Source organism: Euprymna scolopes, chromosome 22, assembly GCF_053919585.1.
Source record: "Euprymna scolopes isolate OS-2025 chromosome 22, ASM5391958v1, whole genome shotgun sequence".
NCBI classification, from domain to species: domain Eukaryota; kingdom Metazoa; phylum Mollusca; class Cephalopoda; order Sepiida; family Sepiolidae; genus Euprymna; species Euprymna scolopes.
This window is the reverse complement of record NC_136503.1, coordinates 2,636,633-2,649,066: the sequence shown is the minus strand read 5'-3', so window position 1 is coordinate 2,649,066 and position 12,434 is coordinate 2,636,633. Positions and strand designations below refer to the sequence as shown.

Genomic DNA, 12,434 nt, shown 5'->3' with positions numbered 1-12,434 from the left:
GCAAAGCCTGGGAATATGAACCGCCTTGAACTGCACAGAACTTCCACCGCAAAATCAAACAGGGACCGGATCAAGCTACCACCACCACCACCACCACCACCACTACTACTACTACTACTACTACTGTTGCTACTGTTGCTACTATTATTACTGATATTACAATACTACTATTATTACTTCTAGTATGATTATTACTGCTATTGCTAATACTGTTACTACTATTCTCATTTTTCCTCCAAGAGAAACAAGTTGGTTCTTACATAGTAGTGTTTATTGCAAATTGAAAAGAATGCGTTACTGTAGCAGCTGGCCGGTTAGCTCAGTTGGTTAGAGCGTCGTGCTAATAACGCGAATGTCGTGGGTTCGAGCCCCATACTGGCCAATTAGCTTTTTTAATAACAATGGTGGAGATTTGCTGTCTAAATTTGAACTTTTATTTTTTGGCATTTTCGATAATTTGCTGTGTTTGAAATATTACAAAGTTTTCTATCGACGCTGAAGTCAAATGTGTTTGTGTGATATGAGATTCCATGGAAAGAATCCAAACCAAAAAGTGTATTCTTATATAAAAGTGAGTTTTTATTTAGAATTCAATTTAATTTTTCAAAAAATATAGAAAGATTTTTTTTATTGATATACATACCGGTCATAGAACAGAGATGTCATATTCCAAAAATCACGTAAATTGCGCGTACAATAACGGCCACCACTTTTAACATAAGGTATTAAACTGCTTAATATACGGGAAACTACTAATTCACGGAAAATTAAATGCGATATTCGTTTTCAGCATACCGAAACCCACTTTTTAAAGGAAAATGTTAAAGTAGAAACCAAGTAAAAGTTTACCCAAAGAAAATATTAAGATGTTTAATAAACCTTAACGAAAAAATACAAAGTGGTTCTCACTCAATCCCGAGCAACGTCGAGTTTTCCTCCTAGTTTTTCATAAATGTATTCTCTGGATTTTTCTGTTTAAATTCGTTCAGTTCCGTTAAATTTCGTTAAGTTCCGTTAAAAATTGCATTCATTTTTTAATGTATAGAAAGAATCTTCGAAGATTAACTGGGTGATATTTGATATAACACTAACAAATATTATTTCATAATAAAAATAGTGTTTTTTTAAAAAAATATTATTTTATAATATAAATATTGTTTTATAATAAAAATATTATTTTATAATAAAAATATTGTTTTATAATAAAAATATTATTTTATAATAAAAATATTGTTTTATAATAAAAAATATTATTTTATAATAAAAATATTGTTTTATAATAAAAAATATTGTTTTATAATAAAAATATTATTTTATAATAAAAAATATTATTTTATAATAAAAATATTATTTTATACTAAAAATATTGTTTTATAATAAAAAATATTATTTTATAATAAAAATATTGTTTTATAATAAAAAATATTATTTTATAATAAAAATATTGTTTTATAATAAAAAATATTATTTTATAATAAAAATATTGTTTTATAATAAAAAATATTATTTTATAATAAAAATACTGTTTTATAATAAAAATATTGTTTTACAATAAAAATATTGTTTTATAATAAAAATATTGTTTTACAATAAAAATATTGTTTTATAATAAAAATATTATTTTACAATAAAAATATTATTTTATAATAAAAATATTGTTTTATAATAAAAATATTATTTTATAATAAAAATATTGTTTTATAATAAAAATATTGTTTTATAATAAACAAATATTATTTTATAATAAAAAATATTATTTTATAATAAAAATATTGTTTTATAATAAAAATATTATTTTATAATAAAAATATTGTTTTATAATAAAAATATTATTTTACAATAAAAATATTGTTTTATAATAAAAATATTATTTTACAATAAAAATATTATTTTATAATAAAAATATTATTTTATAATAAAAATATTATTTTATAATAAAAATATTATTTTATAATAAAAATATTGTTTTATAATAAAAATATTGTTTTATAATAAAAATATTGTTTTATAATAAAAATATTATTTTACAATAAAAATATTATTTTATAATAAAAATATTATTTCATAATAAAAATATTATTTTATAATAAAAATATTATTTTATAATAAAAATATTGTTTTATAATAAAAATATTGTTTTATAATAAAAATATTGTTTTATAATAAAAATATTATTTTACAATTAAAATATTATTTTATAATAAAAATATTATTTTATAATAAAAATATTATTTTACAATAAAAATATTATTTTACAATAAAAATATTATTTTATAATAAAAATATTATTTTATAATAAAAATATTATTTTATAATAAAAATATTATTTTATAATAAAAATATTATTTTATAATAAAAATATTGTTTTATAATAAAAATATTGTTTTATAATAAAAATATTGTTTTATAATAAAAATATTATTTTACAATAAAAATATTATTTTATAATAAAAATATTATTTTATAATAAAAATATTATTTTATAATAAAAAAATTTTTTTATAATAAAAATATTGTTTTATAATAAAAATATTGTTTTATAATAAAAATATTATTTTACAATAAAAATATTATTTTACAATAAAAATATTATTTTATAATAAAAATATTATTGTATAATAAAAATATTATTTTACAATAAAAATATTGTTTTATAATAAAAATATTACTTTACAATAAAAATATTATTTTATAACAAAAATATTATTTTATAATAAAAATATTATTTTATAATAAAAATATTATTTTATAATAAAAATATTATTTTACAATAAAAATATTATTTTATAATAAAAATATTATTTTATAATAAAAATATTATTTTACAATAAAAATATTATTTTACAATAAAAATATTATTTTATAATAAAAATATTATTTTATAATAAAAATATTATTTTACAATAAAAATATTATTTTACAATAAAAATATTATTTTATAATAAAAATATTATTTTATAATAAAAATATTATTTTACAATAAAAATATTATTTTATAATAAAAATATTATTTTATAATAAAAATATTATTTTATAATAAAAATATTATTTTACAATAAAAATATTATTTTATAATAAAAATATTATTTTATAATAAAAATATTATTTTACAATAAAAATATTATTTTATAATAAAAATATTATTTTATAATAAAAATATTATTTTATAATAAAAATATTATTTTATTTTTATTTATTTAATTTTTTTATAAAAATATTATTTTATAATAAAAATATTATTTTATAATAAAAATATTGTTTTATAATAAAAATATTATTTTATAATAAAAATACTGTTTTATAATAAAAATATTATTTTATAATAAAAATATTATTTTATAATAAAAATATTATTTTATAATAAAAATATTATTTTATAATAAAAATATTATTTTACAATAAAAATATTATTTTATAATAAAAATATTATTTTATAATAAAAATATTATTTTATAATAAAAATATTATTTTATAATAAAAATATTGTTTTATAATAAAAATATTGTTTTATAATAAAAATATTATTTTACAATAAAAATATTATTTTACAATAAAAATATTATTTTATAATAAAAATATTGTTTTATAATAAAAATATTATTTTATAATAAAAATATTATTTTACAATAAAAATATTATTTTACAATAAAAATATTATTTTATAACAAAAATATTATTTTATAATAAAAATATTATTTTATAATAAAAATATTATTTTATAATAAAAATATTATTTTATAATAAAAATATTGTTTTATAATAAAAATATTATTTTATAATAAAAATATTATTTTACAATAAAAATATTATTTTATAATAAAAATATTATTTTACAATAAAAATATTGTTTTATAATAAAAATATTATTTTACAATAAAAATATTATTTTATAACAAAAATATTATTTTATAATAAAAATATTATTTTATAATAAAAATATTATTTTATAATAAAAATATTATTTTATAACAAAAATATTATTTTATAATAAAAATATTATTTTATAATAAAAATATTGTTTTATAATAAAAATATTATTTTATAACAAAAATATTATTTTATAATAAAAATATTATTTTATAATAAAAATATTATTTTATAACAAAAATATTATTTTATAATAAAAATATTATTTTATAATAAAAATATTATTTTATAACAAAAATATTATTTTATAACAAAAATATTATTTTATAACAAAAATATTGTTTTATAATAAAAATATTATTTTATAATAAAAATATTATTTTATAATAAAAATATTATTTTATAACAAAAATATTATTTTATAATAAAAATATTATTTTACAATAAAATATTATTTTATAATAAAAATATTGTTTTATAATAAAAATATTATTTTATAACAAAAATATTATTTTATAATAAAAATATTATTTTATAATAAAAATATTATTTTATAACAAAAATATTATTTTATAATAAAAATATTATTTTATAATAAAAATATTATTTTATAACAAAAATATTATTTTATAACAAAAATATTATTTTATAAAAAAAATATTGTTTTATAATAAAAATATTATTTTATAATAAAAATATTATTTTATAATAAAAATATTATTTTATAATAAAAATATTATTTTATAATAAAAATATTATTTTATAATAAAAATATTATTTTATAATAAAAAAAATATTTTACAATAAAAATATTGTTTTATAATAAAAATATTGTTTTATAATAAAAATATTATTTTACAATAAAAATATTATTTTATAATAAAAATATTATTTTATAATAAAAATATTGTTTTATAATAAAAAATATTATTTTATAATAAAAATATTGTTTTATAATAAAAAGTATTATTTTATAATAAAAATATTATTTTATAATAAAAATATTGTTTTATAATAAAAATATTGTTTTATAATAAAAAATATTATTTTATAATAAAAATATTGTTTTATAATAAAAATATTATTTTACAATAAAAATATTATTTTATAACAAAAATATTATTTTATAATAAAAATATTATTTTATAATAAAAATATTATTTTATAATAAAAATATTGTTTTATAATAAAAAATATTATTTTATAATAAAAATATTATTTTATAATAAAAATATTATTTTATAATAAAAATATTATTTTATAATAAAAATATTATTTTATAATAAAAATATTATTTTATAATAAAAATATTATTTTATAATAAAAATATTATTTTATAATAAAAATATTGTTTTATAATAAAAAATATTATTTTATAATAAAAATATTGTTTTATAATAAAAATATTATTTTATAATAAAAATATTGTTTTATAATAAAAATATTATTTTATAATAAAAATATTATTTTATAATAAAAATATTATTTTATAATAAAAATATTATTTTATAATAAAAATATTATTTTATAATAAAAATATTGTTTTATAATAAAAAATATTATTTTATAATAAAAATATTATTTTATAATAAAAATATTATTTTATAATAAAAATATTGTTTTATAATAAAAATATTGTTTTATAATAAAAAATATTATTTTATAATAAAAATATTGTTTTATAATAAAAATATTATTTTACAATAAAAATATTATTTTATAACAAAAATATTATTTTATAATAAAAATATTATTTTATAATAAAAATATTATTTTATAATAAAAATATTGTTTTATAATAAAAAATATTATTTTATAATAAAAATATTATTTTATAATAAAAATATTGTTTCTGATTTTTTAAGATGAGGATTATTCACATTATTTGAATTCTTCGGACTATTATTCTCATTTTTAATGTTAATTTCACAACATTTTCGTTTGATTTAATCTACGACCTTCAGGTTTATCTGATCGAACTCGGGATGCTTTGGATCGAACTCGTGACTCAGCACGGAATTTCGAACGGAACACTTCTTTATATCAAAGGACGTTTACCTAAAATCACTTTCTTTTCAACTTATTTCATAATAATCTTTAGGCACCTCCTAAATTCACCACAGAATTACACCCCTTATATGTAAAACGATGTAAGTTTATTATAAATAAATATTATCAATATAACTTTAATACATTTTTAAAGAAGAAAGGCAAAATAAACTAGTAATAATTAAAAAAAATCATCGTACGAAAATAATGAAATTGCGAGACGAAAATCATGTTTACATATTTGGCGCTTTAAAATAACGTTCCCATGTAGTAAGCATTTCGAACGTGAAAACATACCCGTGTTTAATAAATCTAGCAAAAATCAACTAATGGACAAACTTTCGTGAAATTTTCGATAGTTTTTCTTTTTTGAATAAAATTACATGTAAAATACAGTTTCCGTAAAATATTTTAGGGGAAATATTTTTCAGTGCGTATTCCCCCACCCCTATATTTATTTTTTCGAAATTTGAACAAAATATATTTAAATCGATCGAAATTTTTTTTAATTCAAATAAGTAAACAATATTTATATTTTAAAAGTTTAAATGCAAGTATTGAACAAAACCTTAAATTAATTAAAGTTGGAATTAAAAAATAGATATAAATTTAATATTATTTTTTTGCAATAGCGTTTTTTTAATTAATATATACTATAATCAGTTGAATTGCCAAGAAACAGAAACTTCCTAAAAATTAATTAATTTTTAAAAGATTAAAACGATTAAAATTCCATTATTTTAAAATGTTCCGTTATAACATAATTTTTTAATTAATTATGTTTAAATTGTTTTAAATATTAAGTTTTAATATAAACATGACTCTTGCCAGCTATTTTATCGCCAAATTAAAACCGATTGAAAAATATTATTGCACAAAAAATAAACATTCTGTAGACCATTACCGCGTCTAGTTTGTTTCTTTCTACCAAATAAAAGTATGGAAACCTATAATTAACCAAAATGAACAGTTGTACATACTTCGTAAAACCGCATTTCATATTTAATGTACAAATCTTTATAATATTAATCATCAAACCGTGTAAATCTTAAAACCTAACAAAATTGGAACAAAGATTAATTATTAATTGCAGTTTGAAGAAGATAATTAAAGGTTTAAAAAATCATTAAGTCGCTTTTGCAGCTACATACTTCGTGTAGTTAACACAAGTCTGACGTCATGGGATTATGCGCTGCGTTCTTCACAATCGTTTGGCAGTGCCTAATAATCTTAATTCAGATTAAAAACGTTCGCAAACAGTGAATTAAAAAATTATTTCTACTCTTATATAAAGGAACTTTGTGTGTGTGTGTGTGTGTGTGTGTGTGTGAGATAGATAGATAGATAGATAGAGAGAGAGAGAGAGAGAGAGAGAGAGAGAGAGAGAGAGAGAGAGAGAGAGAGAGAGAGAGAGAGAGAGAATTGGTTCTCTATGGACTCTAAGACAGCTTGGTCGATATTTATGAAATTTCACGCGAAAGAAGTTTATATACCTGCCAGTGTTAGGTTTTGTATCGGAATGTCAAAATAATCCGATGAAAGAAGGAACAGGCGATTTTGACCAAAGTGAATACCTTTCACAACCTCACACCAGAAGTGCATTTGGGAAGTTTTATTATCACACAAGCCGAAAGGCTGGACAGATAAAATCAACAGTATCAACCTTGATATGATCGGGACGCGTTCGAAATAAATGTTTCTGATTAAAGCACAATTTTTTTAAATTTTAAATTTAATTTCAAGTCATTCGCACCGCACAAGCAGTAAGGCCTTGCATATAAAATCAACATTATGTTCTTTGATATTACAGGAGCACATTCGACGTGAATGTTTATGTGAAGAGCACACTTGAAGCATAATACTTGACTTTGTATTTTAAACTTAAGTGCAAGCCATTGCATCTAAAAATAATTTTAATATAATTGTGTAAGAAATAAATTTCTAATATCAAATCTTTAATCTCTTATCAAGACAAGAAAAGCTCAACACTGTTAAGAGAAGCAATAATATTAAATGAAAGATGAGGAATTCAAGTTATATATAACTTTGTTATATTATCAGAATGATAAAGAAATGTTAAAAGAAAATTTAATAGAAAAAAACAAACTCTTTAGGCCATGGTATTTCGACTTATTTTATTTTTGAATTTGTTTTGAATACTTTTTTTAGCACTCTTATACAACACTAGCCTGGGTTCCCTGCGTTGCCCGGGTGTTTGCAGGTCTGTGTTGAGCAAAAAAAAAAAAAGTGATAGTAGACAGGCAAGCTCGAACCTGTGAAGCAAAGGCGGAAAAGAAAGTGAAATAAAATCTGACGCCTTACCGCTACTCCATGACACAATTGGAAGTTCGGATCGTTGAAAATTAGCAAAGGCATTCTAATCGATATGATGACTTGCACAAATGGCGACGCCCCCCCCCCAAAAAAAAACCCCGACCCTTCTTATAGAAAACTGCCCAGTTGAGGTTGAAGGAATTAATGTTTTTAGCCAATTTTCCGATATTGTCGTCCGAAGGGTTGGGCTTCAAAACGATACCTATCTCGTGAAAATCCGTCGCCTCTGTCGAAAGTTTTAGAAAGACATAGAAACATACGTACATACATGCATTTAAACAGACAAGTGAGATTTATATAATAGATCTCGATAATATAACGAACAAGCGCCAAAACGTTTTAAAAATGCTTGTTGGCCAGTATGGGGCTCGAACCCACGACATTCGCGTTATTAGCACGACGCTCTAACCAACTGAGCTAACCGGCCTCACGAGACGGTAGTAATTAATTTCCTCTTCATCTGAACGGCAGTTTTCTAACATTATAATCGTTCTTTATTTATAAAATTTTTGTTTATTTATTAATTTTTTTTTATTTATTAAATTTTTGTTTATTTACTTTATATTAAAGTTTATAATGTCCGCTTCTAAACAGTGGGTTTGTTGCTTTCTGACCGGGGTTTTGTTCAATCCAAAGAAGTACAACCCTCACAGAAGTTACCTTCTCCCCGAGAAAGGGGCAGTTTATAGAGTGCTTCTCCGGAATAAGAACGAAAATCAAAAGCCATAAAATTGATTTTCCATTAAAAAACAATGTTATTAACTTAGTTGTCATGTCGCAATCAGTAATATATTACTGCATTGTTACATGAAACATGCATTTTTATGATTTTAATATCCGTTCAGCAGCAAAATATAACGAGACAGATCGCAGTTACTACCCCTGTTTATTCTGTTTATAATCTATACTCTTATGTATTGATATTCATAAAACACTTTTTTTTTTAATTTTTTATATTTATTTAAAAAGAAAATACAACTTTGTTATATATGGGTCGTGGAATTGCATTCATCTGCAAAAGATCTAGCTAATTTGCATATTCTTTTAAACATTCATTTTAATTAATTCCCTATTAGTTTTTTTTTGTTTTCTTATGGGATGATCATCTTTAATTAATTATTACGTGTAATTATATTCCTGCAGATATTCTACATGATTTATACTTGCGTAATATTTGCGTAAAAAGCTTATAGTAAACACACACACCTCTTTCTATATATATTTATGTATGCGTATGTATATTTGTTTAAAAAATGTTTTCGCTGTCAGTTTTCTTTGTCTACAGACATGAAATTTAATATATAGCGTATTCGAACCTATGCGAAACTTTGGGTTTTAGCCGGGGAAACTCGTTGTAAAAGTGTAAACAAAAAAAAAAAAAAAATGAAATTTGCCAGATGAAGGTCGAACGAATATACATACGTAACGTAATAGCTATTGGTTCATGTTTTAATTTTTAGTTTTGCAGCGAACATTCTTTCATAGCTCAGGTATTAACATCAAAGGAAAAGTAAATCGTAAGGTAAACGTTTTAGTTTCAATTTTCAGTGGGGGCCCACGAGTCATTTTTTTAAAACACTTTTTAAATTATTACTATACTAGCAAAAGTGCCCGTCGTTAACTGGATTCAAAAATAGCCTACAGAAAATGGACTCTAATTTATGAAAGTATGATAGGTTATGAAAAGGAAGGGTTGTAAAGAGATAGCTTCGAATTTGGGGGTATCAAAACCAAAGCAAAATATGATGAAAGTAAAAATAAAATAGATAAACCCCATAATTTATTATACCATACCTGTTCACACTGAAACACTTATCACAATATTCTGTGGATCTATATTAAAAAACATTGTTAAACTTTGTGACATATTTCCATTCTATAGAGATCAGGCGCGAACGAACACCCCATAATTTTATTATACCATATTTCTTCAAACATAATTATCAAAATATACTTACGCAGATAGATATGAAAAGTCTTTATTAAAGTTTGTGCCTATTTCCATTCTATGGGGGGCCAGGCGCGAACGCAGACCCCACAATTTTATTATACCATCCCTATTTAAGTTAAAACATACTTATCAAAATATTCTTATGTACATCTATATCAAAAACACTTGTAATAGTTTTTTTAATTTTTTAATTTTTAAATTTCTTATTTTCATACTTTGCCAGATCAAACATACCCATTCCTGTGTCTCGATACCTCTTCTATCATTTTATGTAATCAGTTTTTTAAAATAGTCAACCATATAGGAGCCTATTCGTGACCACACACACACACACACACACACACACACACACACACACACACACACACACACACACACACACACATATTCAGCTTTATATTATAGATATTGGATCCAATATAATCTATTATATAAATCTCACTTGTCTGTTTAAATGTATGTATGTATGTATGTATTTTTTTTTTTTTTTTTTTTTTTTTTTATTACATTTTCACCCCAAACAAGGCACATTGCCACTTTGGTGTAGGGGGCTACTATCAGGGGAAACATCTACTGGGGTACTATGTAGGGATTAGGGCAGCGAGATGTTGGTTCACGTTGCACTTGAACTTATGCATGTCAGCACAGTTGGGGAAGCAGTGACCCAGAATGGAATTCCAAAGTCTAGCAGTTCTGGGGAAGAAACTACTGGAGTAGAAGGATCTTTTACATCTAGGGATCTCTACAGTGTGGGGGTGGGATTTTGCAGCTTGTCGGGTCTGTCGAGGGTGTTCACGTCGTGGGGGCACAAGTGCTTGCAGTTCTTCAGAGCATTCACCATTATAATACTTGTAGAACAGGCAGAGGGATGCAACGTTTCGACGATGGGACAGAGGCTGAAGTTTTGATGCCAGTTTAGGGCCTATCAGATTTGCGACTCTCTTTTGAACCCTGTCAAGGAGCGAGAGACTAGTAGCCGATGCACCGGCCCAAATATGACAGCAATACTCCATACATGGGCGAATAGTGGCCTTATAGAGGTACAGGATACTTTCGGGTGTTAAAAGTTTTCTAGCACGGTAGAGAGAGCCCACCTTCCTTGCAGCGGCCCCGGCAATGCCCTCGATGTAACTGTTCCAACTCATGTTTCCAGTGAACGTTAGGCCAAGGAGCTTGAGAGACGTACTCTCAGATAAAGAGTCGTTGGCCATTGCTATAGGTGGTAGAGAAGGTTTCTTGTAATTATTGAATGAAACCAGTTTTGTCTTGGTAGCATTGAACGTGACCATCCATTTTTGTCCCCATTCCACTACTGATTGGAGGTCATCCTCTAGTGTTTCTGCCATTACTTTAGATATATGTTCGTTTGTTTTCCTGTCGTGCCTGCTATAGAGTGTGGTGTCATCAGCATATATCCCCATCTCAGAGGCAATCTTGTCGGGGAGGTAATTTATGAATATCAGGAACAGCAGAGGTCCCAGGATAGATCCTTGGGGCACTCCCGCATTTATATCATATTGTTTAGATGTACGACCGTCGAGGACAACCTGGATTTTTCTCTTATCTAAGAAGGATTTAATTACGTTAAGTATTCTACCAGTGATACCGTAAGATCTAATCTTCCTGAGGAGACCCTCATGCCATACCCTGTCAAAAGCCTTAGATATATCTAGAGCTACCGCTCTTCCCTCTCCCGCTTTGTCCAGTGAATGGTATATGCGTTCAGAGATTACAGTGAGGATGTCTGCCGTGGAACGGGCTTGTCTAAATCCATATTGACGGTCGGTCAGAAGTTTAGCATCTGTAAGGTGCTGGACTAGAGCATGGTTAATTAAGGTCTCAAATATTTTGGCAAAAAGTGGGAGGAGGCTAATAGGGCGATAATTTAATGGGTCAGTTCTTTCGCCAGAATTCTTGAATACTGGTACTACAGAAGCAGTTTTCCAACAGCTCGGAAAGCAAGATTCATTAAGGCATTTGTTGTAGAGTTTGGAGAGAACTGGAGCTACTTCGGCTGAGCACTTTTTTAATAGCACAGCTGGGATGTGGTCGGGTCCACATGCTTTGGAAGTGTCAAGGTTTTTTATGATGGCATGCACCTGAGCAGGGGTGATTTTCAGGTCGTCTAGCGTGGCGTCTGTCCGCATAGGAAATTGAGGTAGGGGGTGGTTTAGAGGGTCCAGTGTGGAGTTTGAGGCAAACCGACTGGCAAGCATGTTAGCCTTCTCGGTTG

General features: G+C 22.7%; 2 non-coding genes across 2 annotated transcripts; one reads left to right on the top strand and one right to left on the bottom strand.

Moving 5' to 3' along the window:
* Window positions 1-308: 308 nt before the first annotated feature.
* Trnai-aau (transfer RNA isoleucine (anticodon AAU)) lies at window positions 309-382 on the top strand. Its single transcript has one exon. It is a non-coding gene; the product is annotated as a tRNA-Ile (tRNA).
* An 8,221-nt stretch (window positions 383-8,603) lies between these two features.
* On the bottom strand, window positions 8,604-8,677 carry Trnai-aau (transfer RNA isoleucine (anticodon AAU)). The gene has a single exon. It is a non-coding gene; the product is annotated as a tRNA-Ile (tRNA).
* Window positions 8,678-12,434: the final 3,757 nt, after the last annotated feature.